This window comes from Lolium perenne, chromosome 7, assembly GCF_019359855.2.
Source record: "Lolium perenne isolate Kyuss_39 chromosome 7, Kyuss_2.0, whole genome shotgun sequence".
Taxonomy (NCBI): Eukaryota; Viridiplantae; Streptophyta; class Magnoliopsida; order Poales; family Poaceae; genus Lolium; species Lolium perenne.
In genome coordinates, this window is record NC_067250.2 from 278,377,512 (window position 1) to 278,388,426 (window position 10,915).

Below are 10,915 nucleotides of genomic sequence, written 5' to 3' on the forward strand. Positions count from 1 at the left end.
CGAAGGGCCAAGTGGAGCAAGGGACACGGAAGCACAAGCAAGGGTTGACAGAGCGCGACAAAGCAGAAGGGACCATCGGCAGTCCCCAGAGCTAAATGAAGAGGATATGTGTGGTTTGCCATGCTTCACAAGGAGAGTTCGAAAAACTCGAGTCCCGTCGGGATTCAAATTACCTGATAACTTCAAGAAATTCGACGGCCTCCAAGATCCCGAGGACTGGCTAGTTGATTATCTTGAGACGGTAAAACTCACAGGAGGAACCAGGGCAACAGCTATGCAAAGCATCCAGGTGCATTTGAGTGGAGCCGCACGATCTTCGATAAAGAAACTTCCTCCAGGATCTATCGACAGTTGGGAAAACTTCGAGGACGTATTCGTCAAGAACTTCCGGTCCACATGCAAGAAACCTGCGTCATTAGAGGAGTTGAGAGCGTGCCGACAAAAGCCAGATGAGCCAATGAGAAAATATATCCAAAGGTGGAACATCATTAAAAACTCGGCAGAAAATATATCTGATGAGAGAGCAATAGATGCGTTTGTCGCAGGGATCAGGCGTGGTGATTTTGTCAAGGATCTGGGAAGGACCAATCCAAAGACAGTGTCCGCATTAATGGAAATAGCAAACAGATGGGCAGATGGAGAAGATGCTGTCCACAACAAACGGCATAGGTCGCCAGAGGAAGACCGCGGTCGAAATTATCAACCAAGGCGACGATTTCCTCGACAGTACTCGAGCTATGATGCTCCAGGACAAATCTCGGCTGGTTTCCGAGCAAGCGCAGGAGGAAACAACAGAGATGATTACCAGAGAAGTAATGAGCAACGAGGCGACAATAGAGATGAACCTCGAAATAATAGGCAAAACAGCGGGCCAAGATTCCAGAGGCCTTTCGTGTCCCCCGAAGAGATGATGAACGGGCCGTGTCAGATGCATTTTTTCCTCGATAGCAACGGGAAAAGACAGTCGGGACATCTGCAGAAGGATTGTCGCAATTTCCAGGCAATGTTAAGTTATGCAGGGCATGCTAATGCTCGGGCAGCGCAAAGAAATCTTCGAGAACCTAGAAGCGAGATTCACTTGCCACCGCCTCCCGCGATTACGGACGACAATCGACATCAGCTCAGAATAGCGGCGGCACCTGCACCACCGCCTTACGTTGATCCTAACTCTAACGGAGCGGTCTCGATGATTCAGAAGGGAAGGCCATCCAATAGAACTCAGAAAGTGATCTCGCGACAGGTGTTCATGGCAGAGAAAATGCCTCCACCAACAGTCGAGTACCTTAATTGGTCAGGGCAAGACATCGGCTTCACTATAGCAGACCATCCACAGCAGGTTCCTCGACCAGGGCAGTCAGCACTCATATTACCAGCGGTCATCGTAGGATTTGACGTATCTCGTGTGTTTATAGATGGCGGCAGCAGCTTAAACCTTATGTACGCAGATACGCTAAGGAAGATGAATATTTCCCTCGCAAATTTGAAACCAACTGACACACGTTTCCACGGCATCACACCAGAGAAGCCAAGTTACCCACTGGGGAAGATCAATCTCGACGTTCAGTTTGGGACCCAAGAAAACTACAGGATAGAGAGGTTGGAATTCGAAGTTGTGGATTTCCCGTCGCAGTATCATGCTTTGTTGGGGCGACCAGCATATGCCAGGTTTATGGCGGTACCACATTACACGTACCTGCTTTGGAGGTTACCTGGACCTAAAGGACCAATCACAGTCAAAGGAAGCTTCGCGCTAGCCGATAAATGCGACAAAGATTTTCATCGACTATCAGAAACTTTCGGGATGCAGGCAGAGTACGCAGCGTCAAGGCTCATGACTGATTATGATGTGCTGCCAGACGTAGGGAGGCCCAACAAGGAATCAACTTTCAATACAGCTAAAGATTCTAAGGAAGTGCAGATTCACCCGACAGACCCGAAGAAAACGACGTCCATCGCAACAAACATGGACCTCGCATAGGAAAGCGTGCTCGTCGAGTTCCTCCGTGAGCACTGGAAAATCTTCGCATGGTGTCCAGCTGACATGCCAGGAGTACCCAGGGAACTTGCCGAGCACCACCTAAACTTGGATCCTATCGCGAGACCAATCAAGCAACCTTTGCGGCGTTTTTCGGAACCAAACCGCAAAGCTATGCTGTCAGAAATTGATCGACTCAGAGAAGCTGGTTTCATCAAAGAGATATCCACCGAGGCCACCTGGGTAGCTAACCCAGTGATGGTGCCGAAGAAAAACACGAAAGTCCTTCGCATGTGTGTCGACTTTACGTGTCTCAATAAACATTGTCCAAAGGATCACTTTCCCCTCCCAAGGATCGATCAGATTATCGACTACACGGCAGGATGTGAACGTCTTTCCTTCTTGGACGCATACTCTGGTTATAACTAGATCAGATGAAAAGAAGACGACGAAGCCAAAACAGCGTTCATTACACCGTATGGCGTATTCTGTTATAAAACAATGCCCTTCGGGTTGAAAAACGCGGGAGCAACATATCAACGAATGATGCAGAAGTGCTTGGCAACACAGATTGGGAAAAATGTACAAGTATACATCGACGACGTCGTCATCACATCAAAAAAGGGGGCAACATTAATCGAGGACTTGAAGGAAACTTTCGACAACCTCGACAAATTCTGTCTCAAGTTGAATCCGACGAAGTGTTCTTTCGGCGTCCCTACAGGAGAACTTCTCGGGTTCCTAGTTTCAGCAAGAGGGATTGAAGCAAATCCCGAAAAAATCCAAGCTATTGTAACAATGAGGAAGCCAACAAAGTTGAAGGAAATACAGCAGCTAACTGGGCGAGTCGCAGCTTTAAGCAGATTCGTCGCCAGGCTGGGAGAAAAAGCGTTACCGTTCTACGCTTTAATAAAGCAAGGAGAGAAATTCCAGTGGAACGAAGAAGTCGATAGAGCTTTTGAGGATCTGAAACGCACAATCTCGACACCACCAGTCTTAGTGGCGCCGAAGGAAAAAGAACCTCTCCTACTGTACATTGCAGCCACACCCCAGGTGGTTAGCACGGTGCTAGTTGTCGAAAGGGAAGAAGAAGGAAAACTCCATGGAGTGCAGAGGCCAGTATATTTCATTAGTGAAGTTTTATCGCCTTCCAAACAGCGGTATCCGCAGTACCAGAAACTAGCATATGGAGTGATCACAACGGCAAGAAAGTTGTGCCACTATTTTTCGGCGCATCCGATAATAGTGGTCAATGAGGCGCCTTTATCCAACATACTCAACAATCCAGAAGCTACAGGCCGTGTCTCCCTTTGGGGAATAGAACTTTCTCCTCGGGACATCACGTATGAAAAAAGAAAGGCAATAAAGTCACAAATTCTACCAGACTTCATCGCAGAGTGGATGGAGTTGCAAAACACAGGACCTCCAAATTTATCGAGAACCTGGACCATGAACTTCGACGGGTCCAAAAGATTAGAAGGAGCTGGAGCAGGAGTGATACTTATATCACCCGAAGGCGACAAGTTAAAATATGTCCTACGGATGACGTTCCCAAACGCATCCAACAATGAAGCGGAATATGAAGCCCTCATACACGGGATGAAGATGGTGAAAGCTTGTGGCGCAACTCGACTGAAAATCTTTGGCGATTCACAATTGGTGGCTCAGCAAGTTATGAACCAATGTGATGCAGTCAATGATAGCATGATAGCGTACAAGGAGGTGTACAATGAGCTTGAGAAGCTGTTTGATGGATGCGAGGTAAATCACATCAGTAGATTGAGCAATGATGAAGCCGACGTTCTCGCAAACATCGGGTCGCAGTGCCTTCCAATCCCGCCAGGCGTATTTTGGGAAGAAATAACAGAGAGGTCCACGAAGCCAAAGAAATTAACAAAGAAGGAGAAGAGTGAGAAACCCTCGGGGGCTGCAAAAGAAGCATTGGAAGAAGAAGAGGAACAAGATCTAGTATTGATGGTGCAAACCCCGTGGATGCAGGTGTATATATCATACATCCTAAGAAAAACAATACCCGACGATCCAGTTGAAGCAAGGCGAGTTATTAGGCGATCCAAAGCTTTCACGGTGGTCAAAGGGGAGTTATACAAACGCAGTATCTCAGGTGTGTTACAAAGGTGCGTCACACCCGAAGAAGGAAGGATAATCCTAAAGGATGTGCATGAAGGAATATGTGGTCACCACGCGAGCAGTCGAGCTATCGCAGCCAAGGTTTTTCGGGCAGGATTTTACTGGTTGACAGCAATCGAGGATGCAAAAGAGATAGTGCGAACCTGCGACGCGTGCCAGAGATTCGTCGCAAAACCCCACTCTCCGGTGGCGGAGCTGATGCCAATACCACTGTCGTGGCCTTTCGCCCAATGGGGACTCGATATGGTGGGCAAATTGCACAAAGCTTCGCCAGGAGGATATGAGTACCTGTTGGTGGCTGTCGACAAATTCACCAAGTGGATAGAAGCAAAGCCGATAAATTCACCAGATGCAGCATCAGCAATAAAGTTTGTGAAGGGCATCGTTTTTCGATTTGGAGTACCTCACAGCATTGTCACAGACAATGGCAGCAACTTTACATCGAAGGAGTTCAAGGCGTACTGTGCAGAGGTAGGCATCAAATTGCACTTCGCGTCAGTTGCACATCCTCAAACCAATGGTCAAGTCGAGAAAGCCAATGGTATCATCTGCAACAACATCAAGAAACGCTTGGTAGGGCCACTGGAAAAAGCTCGACATACCTGGCCAGAAGAATTACCAAGTGTGTTATGGAGCATCCGAACAACACCAAATACAGCAACACAGGAGACCCCGTTCTTCCTGGTCCATGGAGCAGAGGCAGTACTGCCGATAGAAATAGAGCACGACTCCCCCAGAGTCACAGAGTACAACGAAGAAGTTTCCAGGAAAGCATTGGAAGACGACGTCGACGCACTTGACGAAGCTCGGGACGAAGTATTGACAAGGGTAACTAAATATCAGCAGGACTTGAAAAACTACCACAGTCGACGTTTGCGACCAAGATCCTTCCAAGTTGGAGACCTAGTTTTGCGACTCAATCAAGAGCGTACTGAAAAACTCGAGTCGCCATGGTTGGGACCTTACATCATCACAGAAGTCATCGACGGAGGAGCGTACAGGATCAAGGACAAGAAGACAGGGGCTCCCGAGAAAAACCCCTGGAACGTGGCGCAGCTCAGGCGGTTCTACGCTTAGAATCGAAATATAGTCCTCCTCTGTAAAAATACAATGTACTGAAACGCCCGCGAGTTTTCAGACGCACTCTTTTCCTTTTCGGGGCACCGAGTGGGGCCGGAAAGGTTTTTAATGAGGCGGGCTCGCGGTGCTGCAATATAATAAAATAGTGGAGATATACTTCTTATTCTTCGACACGCTCGGGGGCTCAATGCCTTCAAGTTACAAAATATATAGACTTACCGAAATATTTAGCCTTGGTACAAGAATACCTCGCCAAATAGAATATCGGAAGCTAACGACTAAAAATATAGTGTACTCGTCAAAATGATATTGCTTTGGTCTGAAAACCTCGCAACAAAATATAGAACGTCACCATTGATAGCAAAATATATATATACCTTCTCGCAATAAGAGAAAAATCTTCGGGATAACAAAATAGTATAAGCTCCAGCCAAAGGCTCGGGGGCTCGACGATCAAAAATAGAAAACAATACACACTTACAGAGTTGACAGCTTTTTCAATATAGACCATGCCTACAAAAACGTATCAATGGTGAAACTACAGCAAGAAAAAAGGGAAAACCCTCAATGGATACCTAGCACATGGTCTATGGTGACTCGTTCATTGGAAGGACGAGTACTATGCTCGGCATAGCTACCCTTCACGAAGAATTCAGCGTCCATCCGAAGAAGTTCTTCCATCATATCTTCGGCTACAGGAGTCACCAGATCACCAATCTTGCTCATGTTCCTCTTTTTCTTCGACATTTTGGCAAGGCACGTGGGAACAATTTTATCCAAGGGCAATTTTGGATGGCAAATCTTTATCATCATCATAGCAAATCTTGCGCCAGCAGAGAGTTGAGCCCGCACAAAGCCATGGATTCGAGGAGCATCTCGAAACTTTTCCATTAATGCAGGAAGAGTTTCTGGCATTTTGTTGCGAGGGAACATGGTTCCATAAACCAAAAACAAAGTCTTCATACAGAAGTCAAGGAAATCACGGACCTGACCCGCGCGATCTTGGAATCTGACAATTTGACGAGTACGCTCGGGAGTAACCCAAAAGTTGGAACCATGTCGTGCGGCCAGTTTGAGTAAAGCATTGGCTCGAGCTTCAACACGTTGATCTTCGGCGGCAGTATCCAAAAATGAGCCTGGTAAAGCAAATAAATTGACAAGGAAGGAAGGATAGCAAAAATAACATCCAGCATGGTTATGAACAGGAAACATACCCGTCATATCCAGGCCGGCGTCGGTCATTAGCTGAAGCATATAATTTTCTCGGGAGGAAGCTTCGGTAGCTTCAGCAACAGCAGCGTCCTTTGCAGCAATGGCTTCTTTTGCCTGTTGAAGAGCAATATTCTCTCTCTCGGATGCCTGTCGAGATTGTTCCATCATCACAAGAGTTTGTTTTTTCATAGATTGGAGTTGTTGGCGCAATTCTTGCAAATCTTGCGACAAATGTTGTCCCGAAGAACCGTCGACAAAGTTATCATTGATTAGTGTTTTCTTCGAGAAGGAGGAAGCAGGAGAAGTATCGGCAGAACGAGGATCGGCAGAGTAGTTATCAAATATCAACTGGAAAAGAAAATTCCAATATCAAAAGATTGCACAAGACAGAATTCCATTACTCTTCAAGAAATTTACATGGATATTACAGAAGGAGTTCTTCAAAAGTAGCTAAGGTAATTGTCGCCAAAACTAATATGGCGACAATAGCTAAGGAAACAGGAAAAATAAAAAGAAGGGGCATTCAACTAGACCTCCGGCTTTGATGAGCTAGGAGTTGAAGATGGCTTGATCCCGAGATAGGACAGGATTTTCTTCGTGTCGGGCTTTGCCGCCTTGATCAACGATCGCCATTTTATCTGCTCTACCTGTTCCGTGTCGCCTACTTTCACCCAGTTGATAGTTTGTTGGCTATCCGCGACCAAGGCAACAGTGCTTTCAACAGCAATCTTCATGTTCTCATGGCGCACCTTCAGTCCAAGATCTTCTGGTGGATTAAAACACTTGGCAAGAGCAAGGAAAGTTGCGGGTTCCTCTTTCTTCGGGAAGAAATAGGGGAAGAGTCGCGACAACCCGGACTTAGCTTGATCAATGCCTTCGCGTGCTTCTGTTCCATGAAACTCAAGGAACGAAATGGCGTCAAGAAGAGGATCGTTGTCGGGATCTTCAAGTTAAAATTCTTGAGAAGTTCTACCTGTCAAGATAAAAACTTAGTGATCAACAAACGAGTGAAAGAAAGAAAGTCGAAAGGATGTGAAGTGGTTCAGATACTTACTGACAAAGCGACGGTTTTGCGCCCTTACGCGCTTAATGATCGCTTCCTCGCGAGCAGATTGTGCGGCTATAAGCTCACTCAGCGAAGTCTCGGCATCGTGAAGTCTCTTCCTAAGATCTTCGACACCAGCAGCATCGGCCTTGGCCGTGTCAGCATCTGCTCTAGCTTGGATAGCATCTGATTCGGCCTTCTTACGAGCCTCTTCACTTTGCTCCAATTTTTGAGCAAGTGTATTGGCACGTTCGTTGACCTCTGTCAGTTTTTCTGCCAAGAAAGTTAAATTTAGTTAAAAACATCGACAACAAAGGAGTAAGAAGGCAAGGGCAAAAAGAAGCAGCAAGGCATTACCTTCAGTCTTACTCACATACTCGCGATACCCAATGAATTGGGCACCGATACGAATAAGCTCTTTGATCATAGGCTGTCAAAGAAGGATAAAGAAAGAAAATGTCGGTATGGGAAAAATATGATGGCATAAAGAGGCAAACAGAGGAAATATAGACAACGACAAGGAAATTAAGAACTTACATCATCCAAGAGAGGGTTAGAGGAGTTACTCAATTGAAGAGCAGGCTCCGGGACTGTTTCAACCCTGGCTCTTTTCGGTGAAGGGACGAGGGGGCTTGAAGGAGGAGTAGAAGCGCCGACGTTTTGTTGAGGAGGCGAGGATTCCTCTCCTTCAACTGGCGCCTCCAAAACAACTAGAGTATGTGACGTACTCGTTCGAGCAGCCACATCAAGAGCTGGTACTTCTTCCTCATCATCACTGCGATCAAATGTTGGCAGTATAAAAAGCAAGATAGCGAAAAATCTTCGAGTACAAAAATAAAAGAAAGAGAGGTGACTTACGAACTGATGAGGGCCTCAAGGTATGGATCATAAGCTGCCTTCTGATGTGAAGGAACAGCTTCTTCGGCTTTGGAGGTGCCGGAATCTTCGACATCACTCATTTTCCTTTTGTTCTTTGGAGAAACAGCGGGAGGAGGAGATTGTGCTGATGCAGTACCTTCAGAAGCAGCCTCTTTTTCAACAGATCCCGCAGATTTTCGAGAATCTGCGGGTTCATTCACAAAAGAGGGAGCATCTTGGTTGTCGTCAGTGACAACGGCCCTTTCATCGACTTCTCCACCCTCAGGAAGGGGAGGAAGCGAGATAAGATTTGGATGGTTCTATATAAAAACAGGGGAAGATGTCAACAAAAAAAAAGAGGAGTTATAAAAAAAAATATAGCAAGGCAATAACAAGTCAGTCGACAAAGTTTACCTTGGGAAGCGCATTGCTGGCGCTGTATGGTTTTACACGACAAGAAGAACGGACAGAATCTTTTTTGCTGAGAGAAGAAATTTTTCGGATAAGCTTTTCTAAATCCTTGACCTCCAAATCCACTGACAACCGATCTGCGTCTTCGTCGCCAGCATACTTCCAGAGAGGGTTTTTGCGAGCCTGAAGAGGCTGCACTCTGGTCCTAAGAAAATACGCTGTAATTTGGATACCTGACAACTCTTTGCCGCGAGTATTTTGCAACTCATGGATGCGAGTCATCAGGGCCTCTGTCGAAGTTTTTTCTTCATCGGTAGCACCTGCATCCCAGGAGCGGCGGCGAAGGATTTTCTCGGCACCATCGAAAGGAGGGATGTTGTCTTCAGCACATCCATGGTTCTCCTCCTGGATGTACAACCACTTCTTGCGCCACCCTTGAACTGAGTCAGGGAGTTTTACGTCGAAATAATCGACCGTGGGGCGAACAGAAATAACAACGCCGCCTATATTATAAGCGACATTGGGAGAGCCATTGCGGCGACAAAAGAAAATGCGCTTCCATAGCGCCCAATTAGGCTGGACGCCAAGGAAGGCCTCGCAGAGGGTGATGAAAATGGAGATATGGAGGATAGAGTTGGGCGTGAGGTGGTGAAGTTGAAGACCATAAACAAAAAGCAATCCACGGAGGAAAGGATGAATAGGGGCGGAAAGACCGCGGATGAGATGGTCGACGAAACTTACCCGATACCCCATTGGAGGGGTTGGGTAGCTTTCTTCATTAGGGAAGCACAGGGCCTTGGGTTTCTTGCTAATCCCCAGCTTCTTCAAAAGATTGATGTACTGGGTGGAAATTTTGGACCTTTCCCACTCCGCGCTTCCCAGATCTGCGGCGGCCATCGACGATTCAGGCGTGTGGTGCCTAGTTAACCGACGCGGTGGCATCAACAATGGCGCAGGAATGCAACTTGGAGAAGATGAGCTTAGGGAATTGAGGGGCGCAGGAGCAGGTTTCGCAGAGGAGAGAAGGAGAACGGCGCGAGCGGAAGTGCTCGAGGAGGAAGAAGGAGATCTTATATAAAGATGAGGCGAAGCGGCGGACCGTTGGATGGAAAAGGGGTGCGGCAGATGATAACCACGCAGAAACAAGGGTAAAAAAGTATTTTAACACTGGAGAAGTTACGGTACGTGCGCCAGGAAAAGCGGAGGACGTGTGTCCCCCACCTACACGACGTGTCAAGATAATGGATAATTTGGGCCCGCAAGGCAGTGGGAGAAAATTTCTCGCGATTTTTAGATTTACAATCGTGGCTATTGATGTCTACGCCCCCTCCTTTTCCTGTAGACAGTGTTGGGCCTCCAAGAGCAGAGGTTTGTAGAACAACAGCAAGTTTTCCCTTAAGTGGATCACCCAAGGTTTATCGAACTCAGGGAGGAAGAGGTCAAAGATATCCCTCTCATGCAACCCTGCAACCACAAAGCAAGAAGTCTCTTGTGTCCCCAACACACCTAATAGGTGCACTAGTTCGGCGAAGAGATAGTGAAATACAGGTGGTATGAATATATATGAGCAGTAGCAACGGTGCCAGAAAATAGCTTGCTGGCGTGTAGTTGATGGTGGTAGTATTGCAGCAGTAGTAACGCAAAGAAACAAGAAACAAGCAGCGATAGCAGTATTTAGGAACAAGGCCTAGGGATTAGACTTTCACTAGTGGACACTCTCAACATTGATCACATAACAGAATAGATAAATGCATACTCTACACTCTTGTTGGATGATGAACACATTGCGTAGGATTACATGAACCCTCAATGCCGGAGTTAACAAGCTCCACAATTCAATGTTCATATTTAAATAACCTTAGAGTGCATGAAAGATCAACACGACTAAACCAAGTACTAACATAGCATGCACACTGTCACCTTCACACTATGTAGGAGGAATAGATCACATCAATACCATCATAGCAATAGTTAACTTTGTAATCTACAAGAGATCACAATCATAGCATAAACCAAGTACTAACACAGATGCACACACTGTCACCATTACACCGTGCAGGAGGAATAAAACTACTTTAATAACATCACTAGAGTAGCACATAGATAAATTGTGATACAAAACACATTGCAATCATAAAGAGATATAAATAAGCACTTCACTATGCCATTCATAACAGTGAATAAGT